Below are 22,678 nucleotides of genomic sequence, written 5' to 3' on the forward strand. Positions count from 1 at the left end.
CATTCTCCTGTCTTTAGGTCATCAACGTGTCTCCATCCATTCTCCTGTCTTCAGGTCATCAACGTGTGTCCATCCATTCTCCTGTCTTCAGGTCCTCAACGTGTCTCCATCCATTCTCCTGTCTTCATCAACGTCAAATCAACTGAAATTTTATTTGTCACATACACATGGTTAGCAGATGTTAATGCGAGTGTAGCGAAATGCTTGTGCTTCTAGTTCCGACAATGCAGTAATAACCAACAAGTAATCTAACTAACAATTCCAAAACTACTGTCTTATACACAGTGTAAGGGGATAAAGAATATGTACATAAGGATATATGAATGAGTGATGGTACAGAGCAGCATAGGCAAGATACAGTAGATGGTATCGAGTACAGAATATACATATGAGATAAGTATGTAAACAAAGTGGCATAGTTAAAGTGGCTAGTGATACATGTATTACATAAGGATGCAGTCGATGATATAGAGTACAGTATCAACGTATACATATGAGATGAATAATGTAGGGTAAGTAACATTATATAAGGTAGCATTGTTTAAAGTAGCTAGTGATATATTTACATTTCCCATCAATTCCCATTATTAAAGTGGCTGGAGTTGAGTCAGTGTCAGTGTGTTGGCAGCAGCCACTCAATGTTAGTGGTGGCTGTTTAACAGTCTGATGGCCTTGAGATAGAAGCTGTTTTTCAGTCTCTCGGTCCCAGCTTTGATGCACCTGTACTGACCTCGCCTTCTGGATGATAGCGGGGTGAACAGGCAGTGGCTCGGGTGGTTGATGTCCTTGATGATCTTTATGGCCTTCCTTTAACATCGGGTGGTGTAGGTGTCCTGGAGGGCAGGTAGTTTGCCCCGGTGATGCGTTGTGCAGACCTCACTACCCTCTGGAGAGCCTTACGGTTGTGGGCGGAGCAGTTGCCGTACCAGGCGGTGATACAGCCCGCCAGGATGCTCTCGATTGTGCATCTGTAGAAGTTTGTGAGTGCTTTTGGTGACAAGCTGAATTTCTTCAGCCTCCTGAGGTTGAAGAGGCGCTGCTGCGCCTTCTTCACAATGCTGTCTGTGTGAGTGGACCAATTCAGTTTGTCTGTGATGTGTATGCCGAGGAACTTAAAACTTGCTACCCTCTCCTCTACTGTTCCATCGATGTGGATAGGGGGGTGTTCCCTCTGCTGTTTCCTGAAGTCCACAATCATCTCCTTAGTTTTGTTGACGTTGAGTGTGAGGTTATTTTCCTGACACCAGACTCCGAGGGCCCTCACCTCCTCCCTGTAGGCCGTCTCGTCGTTGTTGGTAATCAAGCCTACCACTGTTGTGTCGTCCGCAAACTTGATGATTGAGTTGGAGGCGTGCGTGGCCACGCAGTCGTGGGTGAACAGGGAGTACAGGAGAGGGCTCAGAACGCACCCTTGTGGGGCCCCAGTGTTGAGGATCAGCGGGGTGGAGATGTTGTTGCCTACCCTCACCACCTGGGGGCGGCCCGTCAGGAAGTCCAATACCCAGTTGCACAGGGCGGGGTCGAGACCCAGGGTCTCGAGCTTGATGACGAACTTGGAGGGTACTATGGTGTTGAATGCCGAGCTGTAGTCGATGAACAGCATTCTCACGTAGGTATTCCTCTTGTCCAGATGGGTTAGGGCAGTGTGCAGTGTGGTTGAGATTGCATCGTCTGTGGACCTATTTGGGCGATAAGCAAATTGGAGTGGGTCTAGGGTGTCAGGTAGGGTGGAGGTGATATGGTCCTTGACTAGTCTCTCAAAGCACTTCATGATGACGGAAGTGAGTGCTACGGGGCAGTAGTCGTTTAGCTCAGTTACCTTAGCTTTCTTGGGAACAGGAACAATGGTGGCCCTCTTGAAGCATGTGGGAACAGCAGACTGGTATAGGGATTGATTGAATATGTCCGTAAACACACCGGCCAGCTGGTCTGCGCATGCTCTGAGGGCGCGGCTGGGGATGCCGTCTGGGCCTGCAGCCTTGCGAGGGTTAACACGTTTAAATGTCTTACTCACCTCGGCTGCAGTGAAGGAGAGACCGCATGTTTTCATTGCAGGCCGTGTCAGTGGCACTGTATTGTCCTCAAAGCGGGCAAAAAAGTTATTTAGTCTGCCTGGGAGCAAGACATCCTGGTCCGTGACTGGGCTGGATTTCTTCTTGTAGTCCGTGATTGACTGTAGACCCTGTCACATGCCTCTTGTGTCTGAGCCGTTGAATTGAGATTCTACTTTGTCTCTGTACTGACGCTTAGCTTGTTTGATAGCCTTGCGGAGGGAATAGCTGCACTGTTCACCTTGCCCTGATTAAAAGCAGTAGTTTGCGCTTTCAGTTTCATGCGAATGCTGCCATCAATCCACGGTTTCTGGTTAGGGAATGTTTTAATCGTTGCTATGGGAACGACATCTTCAACGCACGTTCTAATGAACTCGCACACCGAATCAGCGTATTCGTCAATATTGTTATCTGACGCAATACGAAACATATTCCAGTCCACATGATGGAAGCAGTCTTGGAGTGTGGAGTCAGCTTGGTCGGACCAGCGTTGGACAGACCTCAGCGTGGGAGCCTCTTGTTTTAGTTTCTGTCTGTAGGCAGGGATCAACAAAATGGAGTCGTGGTCAGCTTTTCCGAAAGGAGGGCGGGGCAGGGCCTTATATACGTCGCGGAAGTTAGAGTAACAATGATCCAAGGTTTTTCCACCCCTGGTTGCGCAATCGATATGCTGATAAAATTTAGGGAGTCTTGTTTTCAGATTAGCCTTGTTAAAATCCCCAGCTACAATGAATGCAGCCTCCGGATAAATGGATTCCAGTTTGCAAAGAGTCAAATAAAGTTTGTTCAGAGCCATCGATGTGTCTGCTTGGGGGGATATATACGGCTGTGATTATAATCGAAGAGAATTCTCTTGGTAGATAATGCGGTCTACATTTGATTGTGAGGAATTCTAAATCAGGTGAACAGAAGGATTTGAGTTCCTGTATGTTTCTTTCGTCACACCATGTCTCGTTAGCCATAAGGCATACGCCCCCGCCCCTCTTCTTACCAGAAAGATGTTTGTTTCTGTCGGCGCGATGCGTGGAGAAACCCGCTGGCTGCACCGCCTCGGATAGCGTCTCTCCAGTGAGCCATGTTTCCGTGAAGCAAAGAACGTTACAGTCTCTGATGTCCCTCTGGAATGCTACCCTTGCTCGGATTTCATCAACCTTGTTGTCAAGAGACTGGACATTGGCGAGAAGAATACTAGGGAGTGGTGCACGATGTGCCCGTCTCCGGAGTCTGACCAGAAGACCGCCACGTTTCCCTCTTTTTTCGGAGTCGTTTTTTGGGTCGCATATTCGCATAGGATCCATTCTGTTGTCCCGGTTGAAAGGCAGAACACAGGCCATCTCTGTCGGCGCCGTGTCTCCATTCCCCTGTCTTCATCAACGTGTCTCCATCCTTTCCCCTGTCTTTAGGTCCTGAATGCGGTCCAGTCGTATGTGACGTTACGTGTCCCTCTATTCGTCTCCTACGTGTTCCACTCCCCGTCGGCCCCTGGCGGCTGGCTCACCTTTGACCTCCGATCTGACCTCCGCATGACCTTCACCTATGACACGTCTATCCTGTGGAGTGACGGGATAGGCAGCCCTCCCAATGCTCCGCTGCAAGGTAGGCAGACACAAGGACAGACAGGAACGGATGGAACGCAGGCTCACACACACCCTGGAACATAGACAGACAGACACACACTGGAACATAGGCAGACAGACAGACAGACAGACAGACAGACAGACAGACAGACAGACAGACAGACAGACAGACAGACAGACAGACAGACAGACACTGGAACATAGGCAGACAGACACACACCGGAACACAGACAGACAGACAGACAGACAGACAGACAGACAGACAGACAGACAGACAGACAGACAGACAGACAGACAGACAGACAGACAGACAGACAGACAGACAGACAGACAGACAGACATTGGAACATAGACAGACAGACACTGGAACATAGGCAGACAGACAGACACTGGAATGTAGGCAGACAGACACACCCTGGAACATAGGCAGACAGACAGACACTGGAACATAGGCAGACAGACAGACATTGGAACATAGACAGACAGACAGACAGACAGACAGACAGACAGACAGACAGACAGACAGACAGACAGACAGACAGACAGACAGACAGACAGACAGACAGACATTGGAACATAGGCAGACAGACAGACACTGGAACATAGGCAGACAGACAGACACCCACTGGAGCACAGGCAGACAGACAGACACCCACTGGAGCATAGGCAGACAGGACAGACAGACAGACAGACAGACAGACAGACAGACAGACAGACAGACAGACAGACAGACAGACAGACAGACAGACAGACAGACATTGGAACACAGGCAGACAGACAGACATTGGAACAGATAGGCAGACAGACAGACACCCACTGGAACACAGGCAGACAGACAGACACCCACTGGAGCATAGGCAGACGGACAGACACTGGAACATAGGCAGACAGACAGACAGACAGACAGACAGACAGACAGACAGACAGACAGACAGACAGACAGACAGACAGACAGACAGACAGACACTGGAACATAGACAGACAGACACTGGAACATAGGCAGACAGACAGACAGACAGACAGACACTGGAACATAGACAGACAGACACTGGAACATAGGCAGACAGACAGACAGACAGACACTGGAACATACTGGAACAGACAGACACTGGAACATAGGCAGACAGACAGACAGACAGACAGACAGACAGACAGACAGACAGACAGACAGACAGAGACAGACAGACAGACAGACAGACAGACAGACAGACAGACAGACAGACAGACACTGGAACATAGACAGACAGACACTGGAACATAGACAGACAGACATACACTCACTGAGCATTTCACTGAGAGTTCATGACTTCCCTCTCTCTCTCCAGGCTCTCTGCACCCCACCAGCATGCGTATCAACGGAGAGGGACGTCTGGTGGTCACCTTCAGGACAGAGGCTCGTTTCCGGGGACACTTTATCCTGTCGCACCCAGGTACTACCAGAATGTTTACAATTTCTAGTATACTCTGCTAATGTCACCATGTGGCACTCCCATGGCAGATTCCTCTTCAAGTAATTTAGGAGGGATTGGCTGAACAACGTTCTCTCTCTCTCACACCCCTTCTCTACCCCTCCCTCCACTACCTCTCCTCCCTCTCCTCCCTCCCTCTCTCTCACACCCTTCTCTACCCCTCCTCCCCTACCTCTCCTCCCCCTCTCTCTCACACCCCTTCTCTACCCCTCCCTCCACTACCTCTCCTCCCTCTCCTCCCTCCCTCTCTCTCACACCCCTTCTCTACCCCTCCCTCCCCTACCTCTCCTCCCCCTCTCTCTCACACCCCTTCTCTACCCCTCCCTCCACTACCTCTCCTCCCTCTCCTCCCTCCCTCTCTCTCACACCCCTTCTCTTCCCCTCCCTCCCCTACCTCTCCTCCCTCCCCTCTCTCCCTCTCCTCCCTCCCTCTCTCTCACACCCCTTCTCTACCCCTCCCTCCCCTCCCTCCCCTACCTCTCCTACCTACCTACCTCCCTCTCCCCCTCCCTCCCTCTCTACCCCTCCCTCTCCTCCCTCCCTCTCTCACACCCCTTCTCTACCCCTCCCTCCCTCCCTCTCCTCCCTCCATACCTCTCCTCCCTGCCTCCCTTCTCTACCCCCCCACCCCAGGTGTATCAGGGTCCTCAGTAGTAACATCAGATGCCCACTCCGGCCTGCTGTTCTCTCTATTTCTGGTCCGGTCTGAGACCACCCTCACACACACCCTGCAGGCCTGGAGCTTTGTGTCTCAGCTGGCTGTGAGTCCACACACACACACACACACACACACACACACACACACACACACACACACACACACACACACTCCACCACATCCTACTTTTCTATGCGTCTCCTCCAACATTCTCCCTTCAAATCAAATTGTATTTGTCACATGCGCCGAATACAACAGGTGGACAACGTGCTTCTACACCTGCATTGCTTGCTGTTTGGGGTTTTAGGCTGGGTTTCTGTACAGCACTTTGAGATATCAGCTGATGTAAGAAGGACTTTATAAATACATTGGATTTGATTAGATGTGTAGACCTTACCGTGAAATGCTTACTTACAAGTCTGTGTCTGTGTGTGTGTGTATATCTACCTGTGTCAGGTACGTGACTACTCTGGCTCCTACACGGTGGCTCTGCTCCCCTGTCTGATCCCTGAGGGGGGGCACACTGACCCCCCGGTCTGCCACCCTAGACCCCCCCTTTCATTCAGCCTGGACGTACGCTTCCAACAGGTGGGGTCAAGTTCAAGTTTTTAAAACTTTATTGTCCATGAAGGTTAAAGTGGAAATCTTAAAGTGGTCAAGAGCTTTAACAGTTTCCACTCTTCTGGGAAGGCTTTCCACTAGATGTAGGAACATTGTTGCTATAACAGCCTCCACTCTTCTGGGAAGGCTTTCCACTAGATGTTGGAACATTGCTGCTATAACAGCCTCTACTCTTCTGGGAAGGCTTTCCACTAGATGTAGGAACATTGTTGCTATAACAGCCTCCACTCTTCTGGGAAGGCTTTCCACTAGATGTTGGAACATTGCTGCTATAACAGCCTCTACTCTTCTGGGAAGGCTTTCCACTAGATGTTGGAACATTGCTGCTATAACAGCCTCCACTCTTCTAGGAAGGCTTTCCACTAGATGTAGGAACATTGCTGCTATAACAGCCTCCACTCTTCTGGGAAGGCTTTCCACTAGATGTAGGAACATTGCTGCTATAACAGCCTCTACTCTTCTGGGAAGGCTTTCCACTAGATGTTGGAACATTGCTGCTATAACAGCCTCCATTCTTCTGGGAAGGCTTTCCACTAGATGTAGGAACATTGCTGCTATAACAGCCTCCACTCTTCTGGGACGGCTTTCCACTAGATGTTGGAACATTGCTGCTATAACAGCCTCCACTCTTCTGGGAAGGCTTTCCACTAGATGTAGGAACATTGCTGCTATAACAGCCTCTAATCTTCTGGGAAGGCTTTCCACTAGATGTTGGAACATTGCTGCTATAACAGCCTCCATTCTTCTGGGAAGGCTTTCCACTAGATGTGGAACATTGCTGCTATAACAGCCTCCACTCTTCTGGGACGGCTTTCCACTAGATGTTGGAACATTGCTGCTATAACAGCCTCCACTCTTCTGGGAAGGCTTTCCACTAGATGTAGGAACATTGCTGCTATAACAGCCTCCACTCTTCTGGGAAGGCTTTCCACAGATCCAGGAACATTGCTGCTATAACAGCCTCTACTCTTCTGGGAAGGCTTTCCACTAGATGTTGGAACATTGCTGCTATAACAGCCTCCATTCTTCTGGGAAGGCTTTCCACTAGATGTAGGAACATTGCTGCTATAACAGCCTCCACTCTTCTGGGACGGCTTTCCACTAGATGTTGGAACATTGCTGCTATAACAGCCTCCACTCTTCTGGGAAGGCTTTCCACTAGATGTTGGAACATTGCTGCTATAACAGCCTCCACTCTTCTGGGAAGGCTTTCCACTAGATGTTGGAACATTGCTGCTATAACAGCCTCCACTCTTCTGGGAAGGCTTTCCACTAGATGTTGGAACATTGCTGCTATAACAGCCTCCACTCTTCTGGGAAGGCTTTCCACTAGATGTTGGAACATTGCTGCTATAACAGCCTCCTCTCTTCTGGGAAGGCTTTCCACATTGCTGTGGGGACTTGCTCCATTCAGCCACAAGAGCATTAGTGAGGTTAGTGTTCCAATTCATCCCAAAGATGTTCGCTGGGGTTGAGGTCAGGGCTCTGTGCAGGCCTGTCAAGTTCTTCCACACTGATCTCAACAAACCATTTCTGCATGTTCCTCGCTTCGTGCACGGGGGCATTGTCATGCTGAAACAGGAAAGGGCCTTCCCCAAACTGTTGCCACAAAGTTGGAAGTCCAGAATCATCTAGAATGTCATTGTATGCTATAGATTTCCCATCACTGCAACTAAGGGGCCCGGACCATGAAAAACATCCCCAGACCATTATTCCTCCTCCACCAAACCTTACAGTTGGCACTATGCATTCAGGCAGGTAGCGTCCTCCTGGAATTCGCCAAACCCAGATATGTCCGTCAGACTGCCAGATAGTGAAGTGTGATTCATCACTCCAGAGAACATGTTTCCACTGTTCTAAAGTCCAATGGTGGTGAGCTTTACACCACTCCAGCCCTCGCATGGTATTCCAGCACCACTCCAGCCTTCGCATGGTATTCCAGCACCACTCCAGCCTTCGCATGGTATTCCAGCACCACTCCAGCCCCCGCATGGTATTCCAGCACCACTCCAGCCCCGCATGGTATTCCAGCACCACTCCAGCCCCCGCATGGTATTCCAGCACCACTCCAGCCCCCGCATGGTATTCCAGCACCAGCACCCCCAGCCCTCGCATGGTATTCCAGCACCCTCCTCATGGTATTCCAGCACCACTCCAGCCCCCGCATGGTATTCCAGCACCACTCCAGCCCCTCATCCAGGCATTCCAGCACCACTCCAGCCCCCCGCATGGTATTCCAGCACCACCACATGGTATTCCAGCACCACTCCAGCCCCCGCATGGTATTCCAGCACCACTCCAGCCCCTGCATGGTATTCCAGCACCACTCCAGCCCTGCATGGTATTCCAGCACCACTCCAGCCCCCGCATGGTATTCCAGCACCACTCCAGCCCCGCATGGTATTCCAGCACCAGCCCTCCAGTATTCCAGCACCCTCCAGCCCTCGCATGGTATTCCAGCACCACTCCAGCCCCGCATGGTATTCCAGCACCACTCCAGCCCTCGCATGGTATTCCAGCACCACTCCAGCCCCCGCATGGTATTCCAGCACCACTCCAGCCCCGCATGGTATTCCAGCACCACTCCAGCCCCTGCATGGTATTCCAGCACCACTCCAGCCCCTGCATGGTATTCCAGCACCACTCCAGCCCCCGCATGGTATTCCAGCACCACTCCAGCCCCCTGCATGGTATTCCAGCACCACTCCAGCCCCTCATGGTATTCCAGCACCACTCCAGCCCCCTCATGGTATTCCAGCACCACTCCAGCCCCCTCATGGTATTCCAGCACCACTCCAGCCCCCTCATGGTATTCCAGCACCACTCCAGCCCCCTGCATGGTATTCCAGCACCACTCCAGCCCCCACATGGTATTCCAGCACCACTCCAGCCCCTCATGGTATTCCAGCACCACTCCAGCCCCCTCATGATATTCCAGCACCACTCCAGCCCCCATGGTATTCCAGCACCATCCAGCCCCTCATTCCAGCACCACTCCAGCCCCCCATGGTATTCCAGCACCACTCGAGCCCCCTCATGGTATTCCCCCACTCCAGCCCCCACATGGTATTCCAGCACCACTCCAGCCCCCCAGTATTCCAGCACCACCCAGCCCCTGCATGGTATTCCAGCACCACTCCAGCCCCCTCATGGTCCAGCATTCCAGCCCCCAGCACCACTACAGCCCCCACATGGTATTCCAGCACCACTACAGCCCCCACATGGTATTCCAGCACCACTACAGCCCCCGCATGGTATTCCAGCACCACTCCAGCCCCCTCATGGTATTCCAGCACCACTCCAGCAGACGTTTGGCTTTGCGCACGGCTCGTGTGCGGCTCTTCATCCACAGAAACTCATTTCATGAACCTCCCGACAAAACAGTTACTGTGCTGACATTGTTTCCAGAGGCAGTTTGGAACTCGGTTATGAATTTTAAGCTCTACGTGCTTCAGCACTCGACGGCCCCGTTCTGTGAGCTTGTGTGGCCTACCACTTCGCGGCTGAGCCGTTGTTGCTCCTAGACGTTTCCACTTCACAATAACAGCTCTTACAGTTGTCCGGGGAAGCTCTAGCAGGGCAGAAATTTGAAAGGAAAGGTGTTATCCTATGACGGTGCCACGTTGAAAGTCACTGAGCTCTTCAGCAGGGCCATTCTACTGCCAATGTTTGTCTATGGAGATTGCATGGCTGTGTGCTCGATTTTATACACCTGACCGGTGTGGCTGAAATAGCCGAATCCGCTAATTTGAAGGGGGGTCCACATACTTTTGTATATATAGTGTATATTTAGCAGGACATTCATGTGCTTACTATGATCGTCTACACTATTGCTCTCTCTACCTTGCTCGCTCTCTTTCTCTCTCTCTATCTTTCTCTCTCTTTCTCACTCTCTTTCTCTCTCTCTCTCGCTCCACACCCCTCCAGGTCAGTGGTCCAGTCCCATTGGAATCTGTATGTACGTTTCAAAATAAAAGTCTTTGTTTCAGAATAAAAGCCCTCTTTTTCTCTCTCTTGCTCTTCCAGGTTAGTGATCCAGTCCCAGTAGAGTTCAGTCTGAACACAGTCCTGGTGTTGTTGTCTAAGAGAGAACTGTGGCTGTCTGATGGGTCCATGGGATTCGGACAGGATGACGACATAGCTTTTAGTAAAGGTACGCACAACACAGACACCTAGAACACACACACACTGTTTCAATTATTTTTCCCCCCTTCACTCTGTCCCTCAGGTGACCACATGTCCAGGATTGTGTCGGACAGTCCCGCATTTTGGCCCTATGTCCAACTAAACAATTACGTTCCCGAATCTTGTCAAGAAATTCAAACACCACTGATTTAGAATAAAAGGTTGATTTGTCCCCATATTTAAGGCAGACATTCCAACCTGTCTCTTGCAGTCATGTTGCGCTTATGAAAAGATACAGTTCCTTCAGAAAGTATTCACACCCCTTGACTGGTACAGAGCCTTCAGAAGGTATTCACACCCCTTGACTGGTACAGAGTCTTCAGAAGGTATTCACACCCCTTGACTGGTACAGAGCCTTCAGAAGGTATTCAGACCCCTTGACTGATACAGAGCCTTCAGAAGGTATTCAGACCCCTTGACTGATACAGAGCCTTCAGAAAGTATTCACACCCCTTGACTGATACAGAGCCTTCAGAAGGTATTCACACCCCTTGACTGGTACTGAGCCTTCAGAAGGTATTCACACCACTTGACTGGTACAGAGCCTTCAGAAGGTATTCACACCCGTTGACTGATACAGGGCCTTCAGAAGGTATTCACACCCCTTGACTGATACAGAGCCTTCAGAAGGTATTCACACCCCTTGACTGGTACAGAGCCTTCAGAAGGTATTCACACCCCTTGACTGGTACAGAGCCTTCAGAAGGTATTCACACCCCTTGACTGATACAGAGCCTTCAGAAGGTATTCACACCCCTTGACTGATACAGAGCCTTCAGAAGGTATTCACACCCCTTGACTGATACAGAGTCTTCAGAAGGTATTCACACCCCTTGACTGGTACAGAGTCTTCAGAAGGTATTCACACCCCTTGACTGGTACAGAGCCTTCAGAAGGTATTCAGACCCCTTGACTGATACAGAGCCTTCAGAAAGTATTCACACCCCTTGACTGATACAGAGCCTTCAGAAGGTATTCACACCCCTTGACTGGTACTGAGCCTTCAGAAGGTATTCACACCCCTTGACTGATACAGAGCCTTCAGAAGGTATTCACACCCCTTGACTGATACAGAGTCTTCAGAAGGTATTCACACCCCTTGACTGATACAGAGTCTTCAGAAGGTATTCACACCCCTTGACTGGTACAGAGCCTTCAGAAGGTATTCACACCCCTTGACTGGTACAGAGCCTTCAGAAGGTATTCACACCCCTCGACTTATTCCACATGTTGTTGTTACAGCCTGAATTCAACATAGATTTTTAAAATTCCCCACCTACACACAATACCCCATAACGTACTGAAAATGAAATACAGAAATATCTCATTTACATAAGTATTCACACCCCTTTGCTATGACACTTCAAATGGAGCTCAGGTTCATCCAATCGCCTTTGATCATCCTTGACACACACCTGTCTATAACGGTCCCACGGTTGACAGTGCAGAAACGATACCACGAAGTCCAAGGAACTGTCTGTAGATCTCTGAGATATAGTTGTGATGAGGTGTATATATCTGAGGAAGGGTATAAAACCATTTCTACAGTGTTGAAAGTTTCCAAGAGCACAGTGTTCTCCATCTTTGGGAAAGAGAAAAAATATGGAACTACCCAGACTCTCTGCCTAGAGCTGACCGTCCAACCAAACTGAGAAACCAGGCAAGAGGGACCTTGGTCAGGGAGGTGTCCAAAAACCCAATGACCACTCTGACAGAACTACAGAGTTCTTTATCTGATATGGAAGAACCTGCCTGAAGGACAGAAGTCTCTACAGCACTTCAACAATCTGGATTTTATGGGAGAGTGGCCAGACGGAAGCCACTCCTGAGAAAAAGGCACATGACAGCATGCCTGGAGTTTGGCACGTGAAAGCCCTATGTCTGGAGAAAACCAGACAAAGCTCATCACCCATCTAACACCAACCACACCGTGAAGCATGGTGGTGGCAGCATCATGCTATGGGGATGCTTTTCAGCGACTGGTAGACTGGTAAGGATATAGGGAACAATGAATGAAGCCAAATACATTCAAATCCTTGAAGAGAACCTGCTTCAGAGTTCAAACGACCTTAGACTGGTGTGAAGATTTACATTCCAACAGGACAATGACCCCAAGCACACAGCCAAAGCAACGCTGCAATGGCTTCAGAACAAGAATGTGAAAGGCTTTGAGTGGCCCAGCCAAAGACCAGACTTAAATCCCATTGAAAATCTGTGGAAAGACTTGAAGATTGCTGTTCACCGCTGCTCCTCATCTAACTTAACCACTTCTCCAATCGCTGTAGAGATTCTGATATTCGTTGCAGAGCAACACGAGACGTAGGCCAATGTCATAGGCCTATCGACAATCAGTTAAGTTTCTCAAAACCCTTTCGGGTTAAAATTCCAGCTAAACTTGTAGAAGACAGACAGTTAAAGACCTAACTAAGTAAATAAAGAGCCCTACTACACTGAAACATGGTTGTGAACCCCTCCATACACATTAGTCGCTCGTTAGTGGTACCCTTGGGTTTAGTAGACTACCGGGGGTGTAGTGGTACCGTTGGGTTTAGTAGACTACAGGGGTGTAGTGGTACCGTTGGGTTTAGGAGACTACAGGGGTGTAGTGGTACCGTTGGGTTTAGTAGACTACAGGGGTGTAGTGGTACCGTTGGGTTTAGTAGACTACAGGGGTGTAGTGGTACCGTTGGTACAGAGGGGATTTATCACTACACCATGAGGGGGGTTTATCACTACACCATGAGGGGGAGGGGATTTATCACTACACCATGAGGGGTGTTTATCACTGCACCATGAGGGGGTTTATCACTACACCATGAGGGGGATTTATCACTACACCATGAGGGGTGTTTATCACTGCACCATGAGGGGTGTTTATCACTAAACCATGAGGGGGATTTATCACTACACCATGAGGGGTGTTTATCACTGCACCATGAGGGGGTTATCACTACACCATGAGGGGAGGGGATTTATCACTACACCATGAGGGGGTTTATCACTACACCATGAGGGGAGGGGATGTATCACTACACCATGAGGGGGTTTATCACTACACCATGAGGGGGTTTATCACTACACCATTAGGGGTTTATCACTACACCATGAGGGGGTTTATAACCACACCATGAGGGGGTTTATCACTACACCATGAGGGGGAGGTGTTTATCACTACACCATGAGGGGAAGGGGTTTATCACTACACCATGAGGGGGTTTATCACTACACCATGAGGGGGAGGGAGTTATCACTACACCATGAGGGGGATTTATCACTACACCATGAGGGGGTTTATCACTACACCATGGGGTGTTTATCACTACACCATGAGGGGGAGGGGAGTTATCACTACACCATGAGGGGTGTTTATCACCACACCATGAGGGGAGGGGAGTTATCACTACACCATGAGGGGTGTTTATCACTACACCATGAGGGGGGAGGGGGTTTATCACTACACTATGAGGGGGTTTATCACTACACCATGAGGGGGTTTATCACTACACCATGAGGGGGGGGTTTATCACTACACCATGAGGGGTGTTTATCACTACACCATGAGGGGAGGGTGTTTATCACTACACTATGAGGGGGTTTATCACTACACCATGAGGGGGGGGTTTTATCACTACACCATGAGGGGGGGGTTTATCACTACTACACCATGAGGGGGGGATGGGTGTTTATCACTACACCATGAGGGGGTTTTATCACTACACCATGAGGGGGTGGGGTTATCACTACACCATGAGGGGATTTATCACTACACCATGAGGGGGTTTATCACTACACCATGAGGGGGATTTATCACTACACCATGAGGGGGTTTATCACTACACCAGGTGGAGGGGTGTTTATCACTACACCATGAGGGGGTTTATCACTACACCATGAGGGGGTTTATCACTACACCATGAGGTGGAGGGGGTTTATCACTACACCATGAGGGGGTTTATCACTACTACACCATGAGGGGGAGGGTGTTTATCACTACACCATGAGGGGGTTTATCACTACACCATGAGGGGGTTGTGTGTTTATGTGGGGAGGGCATTAATGTACAGTACACTGTCCCGCATATGTCTGGCAAAGTGATCCGTTTGTCCTGCATCTGGGTATTTTAAATGTCATCACCCTACCTGTCCCTCTCCTCCTAGATGCTGTGATCTACGGTCGTGTGATGGTTGACCCCGTCCAGTCGCTAGGCAACTCCTTCCAGTGTCACATACAGCAGGTCTTCCTGTGTACCGGCGCTGACGGTTACATACCAAAATATCGCCCCGGCAACGGAGAGTACGGTTGCCTTGCCGATGCCTCGTCTCTGCTCTACAGGCTGAAGATACTGGTATGTAACAATGTGTACAGTGTGTGTCTGTGTGTGTCTGTGTGTGTCTGTGTGTGTAGTTTATCAACATTATAAAATTGTTAAACCAACAACAGAATTCTGTTTTCCCCCCTCTTCTCTCTGTCTCTGTTTCTCTCTCTCTCTCTCTCTCTCTCTCTCTCTCTCTCTCTCTCTCTCTCTGTCTCTCTGTCTCTCTGTCTCTGTCTCTGTCTCTGTCTCTGTCTCTCTCTCTCTGTCTGTCTGTCTGTCTCTCTTTCTCTCTCTCTGTCTCTCTCTCTCTCTCTCTCTGTCTCTCTCTCTCTCTCCCTGTCTCTCTCTCTCTCCCCTCCCCTCTCTCACTCCCCTCCCCTCTCTTGCTCCCCCTCCCCTCTCTTGCTCCCTCTCACCTCTCCCTCTCCCAGGATAAGGCTGAGCCAGAGAGCCAGGAGGTAGAGTTTGGAGGTATCCGATTTGAGGCCCGTCTGGCTGGAGACACACCCGGTGCTTTCCCCCTGGTCTCTCAACCTGATGCTGACGGGTTCAGCCTCTCCTCAGCTCCTCTCTTCCAGGTCAGTCAGTCAGTCAGCCAGTCAACTCAGCCAGTCAGCCAGTCAGCCAGTCAGTCAGTCAGTCAGTCAATCAGCCAGTCAGCCAGTCAGTCAGTCAGCCAGTCAACTCAGCCAGTCAGTCAGCCAGCCAGCCAGTCAGCCAGTCAGCCAGCCAGCCAGCAGTCAGTCAGTCAGTCAGTCAGCCAGTCAGCCAGTCAGCCAGTCAACCCAGCCAGTCAGCCAGTCAGCCAGTCAGTCAGTCAGTCAGCCAGTCAACTCAGTCAGTCAACTCAGCCAGTCAGCCAGTCAGTCAGTCAGCCAGTCAGTCAGTCAGTCAGTCAGTCAGCATTGTAATCTCCACTACATACATATAAACCCCCTCTCTCCCTCCTCTCTCCCTTCTCTCTTCCTTCTTCCTCTCCCTCCACTCTTCCTTCTATCCCTCTCCCTCCTCTCTCCCTCCTCTCTCCCTCTTCTCTGCCTCCTCTCTTCCTCCTCTCTCCCTCCTCTCTCCCTCCTCTCTCCCTCCTCTCTTCCTTCTATCCTCTCTCCCTCCTCTCTTCCTCCTATCCTCCCTACATCTACATTTACATTTTTTGTCATTTATCAATAGCTACTTACAATAAGTGCATTTATCTTAAGATAGCTCGGTCAGACAACCACATCGCTCCTCCCTTCATCCATCTCTTCCATCAGGTGGCTGCTGGTCATGAGTGGTACATCCATGCTGTCTACACCGTGCGCTCCAGGGACCACGGCAACCGCAACTACAACAACCATAATCACGCTGTCGGCAAGCGGAGTCTGTTCCTGCAGCACCACGTCATCTCCAGTAGGGGGCGCCAGAAGAGAGCAGCTCCAGAGAAAGAGAGAGGAGAGGACCAGGACAGGGGGACCAACCTCCGACACGTCCACCTGCAGAGAGCACCCAGCCTCGGACAGAGCTGGGCCGAAGGTCCCCTTATGGACTGGGAGCTCCAGGAGAGGGGGGAAGGTCCGGTGGGAAGCCCAGAAAGGGAGACCTTGGATGGGGCCAAGGCGTCCGTGACACTGGCGGTGGTGGTGCTGGTGTTAGGGTGTCTGGGAGGGGTGGTGGTGTACGCTGTGTTCGTTAGGAGCTCCGCGGATTGCCTCTCCTCCTCTTGTTTCTCCTCTTCCTCAAGGAGAGCATTGCCCCAAGGAGGAGAGGAGGGGAAGAACAGGAGAGGAGGAGGAGGAGGAGGAGGAGAAAGAAGAGGAAGAGGAGGAGATGGGAGGAACAGGAGAGGAGAAGGTAGTGATGCAGATAGTTCAGAGGTGTAACGAGTTCTGATTATTACCCCTCCTCCTCCTCTTCTTCCTCCTCCTCTACTTTCTCCTCCTCTGCCTCTTCTTTCTCCACCTCCTCCTCCTCCTCTTCTTTCTCCTCCTCCTCCGCCTCTTCCTCCTCCTCCTCTTATTTCTCTTCCTCCTCCTCCTCTTCTTTCTCCACCTCCTCCTCCTCCTCTTCTTTCTCCTCCTCCTCCTCTTCTTCCTCCTCCTCTCTTTCTCCTCCTCCGCCTCTTCCTCCTCCTCCTCTTCTCTTCCTCCTCCTCCTCTTCTTCCTCCTCCTCTACTTTCTCCTCCTCCGCCTCTTCCTCCTCCTCTTCTTTCTCTTTCTCCTCCTCCTCTTCTTTCTCTTCCTCCTCCTCCTCTTCTTTCTCATCCTCTTCTTTCTCCTCCTCCTCCTCTTTCTCTCCTCCTCCTCTTCTTCCTCTTTTCTTCCTCCTCCTCCCCTTCTTCCTCCCCCTCCTCCTCCTCCTCTTCCTCCTCCTCCACTTCTTTCTCCTCCTCTTCCTCCTTCTTTTTCCTCCTCCTCCTCCTCTCTTCCTCCTCTTCCTGCTCTTTTTCTCCTCCTTTTCTTCTTCCTCCTCCTCTTCCTCCTCCTCCTCCTTTTCATTCTCCTCCTCTTCATCTTCCTCTTCTTCCTCCTCCTTCCTCCTTTTCATTCTCCTCCTCTTTATCTTCCTCTTCTTCCTCCTCCTCCTCTTCTTTCTCTCCTCCTCTTCCTCCTCCTTCTTATTTCTCTTCCTCCTCTCCTCTTCTTTCTCCACCTCCTCCTCCTCCTCTTCTTTCTTCCTCCTCCTCTTCTTCCTCCTCCTCTTCTTTCTCCTCCTCCTTTTCTTCTTCCTCCTCCTCTTCCTCCTCCTCCTCCTTTTCATTCTCCTCCTCTTCATCTTCCTCTTCTTCCTCCTCCTCCTCTTCTTTCTCCTTTTCATTCTCCTCCTCTTTATCTTCCTCTTCTTCCTCCTCCTCCTCTTCCTCCTCCTCCGCCTTTTCCTCCTCCTCTTATTTTCTCCTCCTCCTCCTCTTCTTTCTCCACCTCCTCCTCCTCCTTTCTTTCTCCTCCTCCTCTTCTTCCTCCTCTCTCTTTTCCTCCTCCTCTTCCTCCTCCTCCTCTTCTTTCCTTCCTCCTCCTTCCTCCTCCTCCTCTCTTTCTTCTTCCTTCCTCCTCCCTCTTTTCTTTCTCCTCCTCCTCTTCTTTCTCCTCCTCCTCCTCTTCTTCCGCTGCCTCTTCTTTCTCTTCCTCCTCCTCCCCTTCTTCCTCCCCCTCCTCCTCCTCCTCTTCCTCCTCCTCCACTTCTTTCTCCTCCTCTTCCTCCTTCTTTTTCCTCCTCCTCCTCCTTTCTCTTCCTCCTCTTCCTGCTCTTTTTTCTCCTCCTTTTCTTCTTCCTCCTCCTCTTCCTCCTCCTCCTCCTTTTCATTCTCCTCCTCTTCATCTTCCTCTTCTTCCTCCTCCTCCTCTTCTTTCTCCTTTTCATTCTCCTCCTCTTCATCTTCCTCTTCTTCCTCCTCCTCCTCTTCTTTCTCCTTTTCATTCTCCTCCTCTTCATCTTCCTCTTCTTCCTCCTCCTCCTCTTCTTTCTCCTTTTCCAGGGGACCATTGCCACAAAGATAGTTAGTGGTGTAGCCACAAATATACACTACCGTTCAACAGTTTGGGGTCACTTAGAAATGTCCTTGTTTTTAACAGAAAAGCACATTTGTTTTCCATTAAAATCACATCACATTGATCAGAAATACAGAGTAGACATTGTTAATGTTGTTAATGACTATTGTAGCTGGAAACGGCAGATTTTTGGGGGGAATGTCAACATAGGCGTACAGGGGCCCATTATGACCTGAAGCAGGACATTTCTACTTTTAGATTTTGTGGCATAAAGAAAGTTAAGATGTCAGACAGGGGGAGATGATATTAACTCTGAGTAAAAGAGAATGTTTTGGGATTTTCACCCTCCAGATATTATTTCCTAAAGGACTTAATGATGAAATGCCTCTGTACGTTATGTTGTGAAATTGAACATGAACTATGTCCCTATTTCAGATTACTCTGATGTTTTTCGTACGATGTACCCAATGATTTATGAAAACGTGCTCGGTAGGTCGATGTCCTCATTGTGGCTTTACCAGCTTCTGATTGTCATCATTTGAGTCAATTGAAGGTGTAAGGTGGATGTATATTCGGTATCATTGAACGCGAAGACCGACAACCGACAAAACATCTATTCTATAACGACATGAACGAATGTCACTCTGAACTATCCATTCTAACCACGACAGAGAGAGAGAGAGAGAGAGAGGACAGACAGACTCTCCAACAGCAACAAACTTTTCGACAGAGATCCCGACGACACACTGAGCGTAAATATATTTATTGTAATTATTCCAGAATGAAATTCATGTGCAAAGGATTAGCATTTCAATTAATATAATTATCAACTGTGTGTTGCCTCATCTCAGTCGACCCCCATGCCGGTTTAGCCCACTAGGGCTAATATTTATCTTTATTAACATCTGCTATCATTTCCTTGTAACTATCTACTGTTTGTTTATGCATTTCTGTGAATTAATTAGTTAGTAAATAAACGATTTAAGACAATTGACGTATGGATGACTCATAGTGAAGACTGGGTTTGTGCAGATAACCAACAATTTACGACGTTTGGAATGAGACTAACGTGAGGTAAAATAAAGAGTAAGTCATTAATCAGAAGACTAATTGATCAGATATTATATTAGGAAAATTATAACTTTGTAATATGAATATTTTCCTTGGTGCCCCGACTTCCTAGTTAATTGCAGTTACATGATTAGTCAGTTTAATTGCGTAATAATAATTAGAGAGAATCTTTGATAAATACGTCTTCAGTTTAATGATGCCAAAGACGCGACACCGCTCAGGAAGGAGACGCGTTCTGTCTCCTAGAGATGAACGTACTTTGGTGCGAAAAGTGCAAATCAATCCCAGAACAACAGCAAAGGACCTTGTGAAGATGCTGGAGGAAACATGTACAAAAGTATCTTTATCCACAATAAAACGAGTCGTATATCGACATAACCTGAAAGGCCGCTCAGCAAGGAAGAAGCCACTGCTCCAAAACCGCCATAAAAAAGCCAGACTAGATCGTACTTTTTGGAGAAATGTCCTCTGGTCTGATGAAACAAAAATAGAACCTTTTGGCCATAATGACCATCGTTATGTTTGGAGGAAAAAGGGGGAGGCTTGCAAGTCGAAGAACACCATCCCAACCGTGAAGCACGGGGGTGGCAGCATCATGTAGTGGGGGTGCTTTGCTGCAGGAGGGACTAGTGCACTTCACAAAATAGATGGCATCATGAGGGAAGAAAGTATGTGGATATATTGAAGCAACATCTCAAGACATCAGTCAGGAAGTTAAAGCTTGGTCGCCAATGGGTCTTCCAAATGGACAATGACCCCTAGCATACTTCCAAAGTTGTAGCAAAATGGCTCTCAGGATCAACTACCACATAGTCCACACGCTCACCTTCGCTCGAACCCATCGATCCAACACGCTCTTTTTCTGAAAACAAAAAGACAGGAGGGACTTTTATTCTGAAACACATACTTTTTTATATTGAATGAAAAAAGTGGGACTGTTATTCTGAAAACATACTTTTATTTTGAAACAGATATGCAGCGTCATACCATAGAAAGGTATTAGAAATGTGCTTAGTTCCTAAAGAACTAACCTGGTAAATTAGGAAAAGAAACTGTCAAAATAAAGGTCTGTGTTTCAGAATAAAATTGCCCTCCTGTCGCTGGTAAAGACAATCACACAGAATTACACATACACAGGATGGGTCATACATTGATTACTAATCCTGTCATAAAGGAAAACATTCCTAGCGGACGGAACAGATATGACGGCTGGTTACACAAAGAAATGAGGTTGGGTTTTGAATGAAAGCACGGGAAGACTGAGGAACAAAGGAATTTGGTCTCTGATGGAACCTTGTAAAGCTGTGCTATCGTAAATACAGAATCTTATGCATTCTAAATAACCGCCCATTTGGAAAAGGAAAATGCTAGAAATATTTACTCTGAGCCGTGCTTCAATAGGTTGGTCATAGATGGAAGACCGTGTTGCCCAACAGAGATCTTCCTGTCCTCTGAAGAATGTCTGGTAGAATAGATGCGTTGTCATGTGTCGTGTGTTTGGTAGAAGAGATACTTTGTCCATCTTTCCCTAGCCCAAATTTACAGCTGCTGCTGATCACTCAGGAGGTATCACTTCTTTAGTGAATAAGAGTTCCAAGTTCAAACCAAATGGCCATACTTTAAGCTCACATAGAAGTTGGCTTTGTTCTGTAGTTTGATATTAGCCCTTTTAACGTATGGACTGTTGTCCTCACGTCCTCGGGAACACAAATGTTACATTTTCGTAAAGGGCTTATGTAGTAGGGAGAGAAGGGCGTGTTTCATAGTTCACAACCAATGTCTGTTCACATGGGCGGGGCCACTGAGTTGAGCCTAGTTCACTTATGAAAACAAATTCTCTAATTTAAAACCTAAAATTACATTTCATATTTTCATAAATAGTTTCATATTTAAACATTTAAATTGCACAACAATTTCATGTGAATCTGATAACTATAATGTGTAGACTTTCCAAGTTACAGTTTATGTCATCCTGTCATCAGTAATAGTGTCTCAGATGACAACTGATTTGACATCATATTTATTCAGTACCAACGCATATTTTCAACTGGTTAGATTACCGAAATATGGTTCTGGCCCCCATCCTTTTGATGGTTTCAGAGTCTCTATGTTAACCAAGGGCTTTCCAAGAGTCACTCTGTAGAGTAGAGAGAGAGAGAGGAAAGGCGGGAAGGTATTTATGGGGGTCATAAGCTTCACCAACAGGCCGACGTCATGACACCTCCCTCACCAAGGCCATTCTGACGAGGAGGATGAGGAGGAGAGGTAAAGAGACAAGATTATCTCTGATGTTAATGAAGTCAGTATGTATCAGTCAAATATAGGGCTCGGAGAAAAAGTGGTTTACTATGAATTTAATTTATTTGGGTAACAGACATATTCAACAAAATGTACAATGTGGACCCAGAAGATATCACTTGAAAGTATCAATTAAAACGCTTGTTTCCAAAGTGGTCCTCGATGGTAAAAACAACACCACATATAATGATTAAAGGTCCCCAAAGCACACACATCGTTGTCATGTTGTGTTGCTACCATGCTGTGTTGTCATGTTGTGTTGCTACCATGCTGTGTTGTCATGTTGTGTTGCTACCATGCTGTGTTGTCATGTTGTGTTGCTACCATGCTGTGTTGTCATGTTGTGTTGCTACCATGCTGTGTTGTCATGTTGTGTTGCTACCATGCTGTGTTGTTATGTGTTGCTGCCACGCTATGTTGTTGTCTTAGGTCTCTCTATATGTTGTGTTGTCATGTTGTGTTGTCTATGTTGTATTGTCATGTGGTGCTACCATGCTGTGATGTTGCCATCTTAGGTTGCTGCCATGCTGCTGCCATGCTGTGTTGTTATGTGTTGCTGCCATGCTGTATGTTTGTCATGTTGTATTGGTGCTACCATGCTGTGTTGTCATGTGGTGCTGCCATGCTGTGTTGTTATGTGTTGCTGCCATGCTGTGTTGTTATGTGTTGCTGCCATGCTGTGTTGTTGTCTAGGTCTCTCTTTATGTTGTGTTGTCTCCCTTTTATTTAATGTGTAATCCCAGCCCCCCGTCATCACAGGAGTCCTTCTTGCCTTTTGGTAGGCCGTCATTGTAAATCATAATTTGTTCTTAAACTGACTTGTCTAGTTAAATATAGGTTGAATAAAATATATATATTTTTTAAGTATGCAAGAAAGCCCATATTATTATCGAAGAGGTGAATGTGCAACAACACGCCACACCGCTAGATGGCGATACTGCTGTTCCTCAGCCACACTGTCAACACGG

At 48.5% G+C, this 22,678-nt stretch overlaps 1 pseudogene; it reads left to right on the plus strand.

Moving 5' to 3' along the window:
• The window catches only part of LOC121838764, a 73,246-nt pseudogene extending 56,454 nt beyond the window's left edge, over positions 1-16,792 (plus strand).
• Positions 16,793-22,678: the final 5,886 nt, after the last annotated feature.

This window comes from Oncorhynchus tshawytscha, linkage group LG15, assembly GCF_018296145.1.
Source record: "Oncorhynchus tshawytscha isolate Ot180627B linkage group LG15, Otsh_v2.0, whole genome shotgun sequence".
In the NCBI taxonomy this organism is placed as follows: domain Eukaryota; kingdom Metazoa; phylum Chordata; class Actinopteri; order Salmoniformes; family Salmonidae; genus Oncorhynchus; species Oncorhynchus tshawytscha.